The sequence below is a fragment of the Trichechus manatus genome, unplaced genomic scaffold (assembly GCF_000243295.1).
Source record: "Trichechus manatus latirostris isolate Lorelei unplaced genomic scaffold, TriManLat1.0 scaffold00114, whole genome shotgun sequence".
Lineage (NCBI taxonomy): Eukaryota > Metazoa > Chordata > Mammalia > Sirenia > Trichechidae > Trichechus > Trichechus manatus.
Window position 1 is genome coordinate 7,521,325 of NW_004444050.1, and position 2,352 is coordinate 7,523,676.

Here is a 2,352-nt window from a genome sequence, read left to right on the forward strand (position 1 = left end):
TGGATTATTTGATCAAAATGTTCAGTAATGGTAGTTAAACCAAAATAAACCAAACCTATTGCTGTTGAGTCGATTCTGACTCAGTGGCCCTGTAGGACAGAGTAGAACTGCCCCATAGGGCAACAGTAGTTGGGCACCATCTAATTTGTCAGGTCTCATGGCAGAGGAAGCGATTGTTCATGAAGGCAATTAGCCACACATTCTGTATCCTCCTCCTAAAAAGGATTCTTCTTTAGAAAGAATCTGGTTTAGACAGATTAAACAGAATTTTTTTTTTTTTTAATCTCAGTTATATTTTTATACTCCCCAGTTTATTCTTAAAACAGTCTTTTCTGGTATGTATTCAAATTAATTTGAGATTGCAGTTATCTCAAAGTACACAGAAATTACCTATATTCTCCTATAAATTTATTAAACACTGATGAAAGAATGCTTATTAACATATCGATATTTAAGGACTTTAACAGGACTCTCTTCTTCCAACTTTTAAAATTATTTTTCCTGCCTAAGCCAATACAGATTGGACATTTGGGTTATATGTACATATAAAAAAAAGACATATTCGTCAAATTGACCATAACGTTAAACAGCATACAGTGTACTTTCCATACAATTAAATTTTCAGAGGCAAAGTAGTTCAAATAGGAGCAAATAAGCTGATTTCCTTATGAAATAAACTAGACAAAATTTGAGAAGTATCAAAGGTGCTAAAGATCCATCTCAGAAATTGTTTCCCATTCTTTTAACATACAAGTATGTACTATGAGTGTGTGTAAATTAAAATACATCTAATCTAGATTGTGAGCTTCTATGGCTGGGGCTGTTATTCAATTAAAGGCTCTGGGGTAAAATAGATGAGAGGTAGTAAGTAGAGGACCCTTGTTCTTCATTAACTTAACTTACTGGAGAGGAAGAGTAGGCTATTTAAAAGTCTCAGTGGGCCCAGATGTTGACCTGGACCTTAAAGTGATGTTTTATTGCATTATTCATTAGCATTGTAATTAAACATATCACAGTGATGGCAGTCTTTAGATTAAAAAAAAAACCAAACCCTTTGCTGTTGAGTCGATTCCAACTCATAGTGACCCTATAGGGCAGAGTAGAACTGCCCCATAGGGTTTCCAAGGAGGGGCTGATGGATTCAGACTGCTGACCTTTTGGTTAGCAGCTGTAGCTCTTAACCACTGTGCCAGCAGGTTTTCCAAAGTGGCAGTCTGCCCGAGCAAGACGTAAACCCTGGACTCTCGGGTTAAAAGTCTGATGCTCTACCAACTACACTTAGATTAGTACCTACCAAATACTGGAAAACGATTGCACTTAGACAAAATTTTCTATTTTGTTGTTCGGCTATTTTGTTTGTAGTAAGAGCAAAGTGGGAGGTTCAACTAACTCAAGAACATTTAAAGTACCCCATAAACTGTCTGAATCAAAGATTTTTATTCTTCTGCCAGTCACAACTGATTTCCATCTACAATTATTTTTAAGGTAAGAAACAGTAATTCAACTGAAGAAATAGTTTGCGGCCTTCAGCTATGGAGCATTATTACACTTTAACACATCCACTGATTGAAAAATGTTGAGTATCACTGTGAAGGTGTTCATCACAGATGGTGTTTAGCAATGAATGGATGCAGCTTTAGTGTGCCTTCTCCAAAAATGCTTTGCAGCACCTAACATACTGCTGGTACACGGTCTCAAAGTTGGAGTCATTCCCATAATAGGGATCTTCAATAATAAGTTGTTTTTTGTGGAACATAGCTTCCAAGTAGTTCAATTTTAGCTTCGCAGTTTTTAACTCGATTACCTTTTCTGTTCAAATCTCTCAGATTGCGTTCATCCATACACAATATATAACCAAATGTGCAAAGTCTTCTTGGGTAAACTGCTGGGCAAAGTGATTCATAGGAATGGCATGCTTCTTCATGCAATTTTGCCCTCAATAATCAGGAGGGTTTCCTATTTCATATGTGGATGTTGCTGCACTGTCTTGTGTAAAAGGTTTTGATTGGTTACAAGTTTTCTGAAAACTGCTTCTGCAATGGGTGACCAACAAATGTTACCCAGACATACAAACAGCACGGACTTGGGCACCTGCTCTGCCATCTTCTCATGCACTTCAGATTAAACAGAAATTTAAATGACCTCAGGAGAGTGTGAAACTCTTATTCCCATCTTAATTTTGTTTGCTCTATTAAATACCACTTGTAACCATCTAGAGGCAAGGGGCTAAAAGAAAGCCATCTAATATTATTATACACAGTATGGCAGAGATTGCCAGAACTCACCAGTATCTGTCTCTTCCAAACACAGAGAAAGGACTTCACAGTGCCTTTGCAGTGAGTTGGGGCCATG

At 37.2% G+C, this 2,352-nt stretch overlaps 1 pseudogene; it reads right to left on the reverse strand.

The window, feature by feature from the left end:
• Positions 1-1,636: 1,636 nt before the first annotated feature.
• Positions 1,637-2,103, reverse strand: LOC101357318 (low molecular weight phosphotyrosine protein phosphatase pseudogene; annotated as a pseudogene).
• Positions 2,104-2,352: the final 249 nt, after the last annotated feature.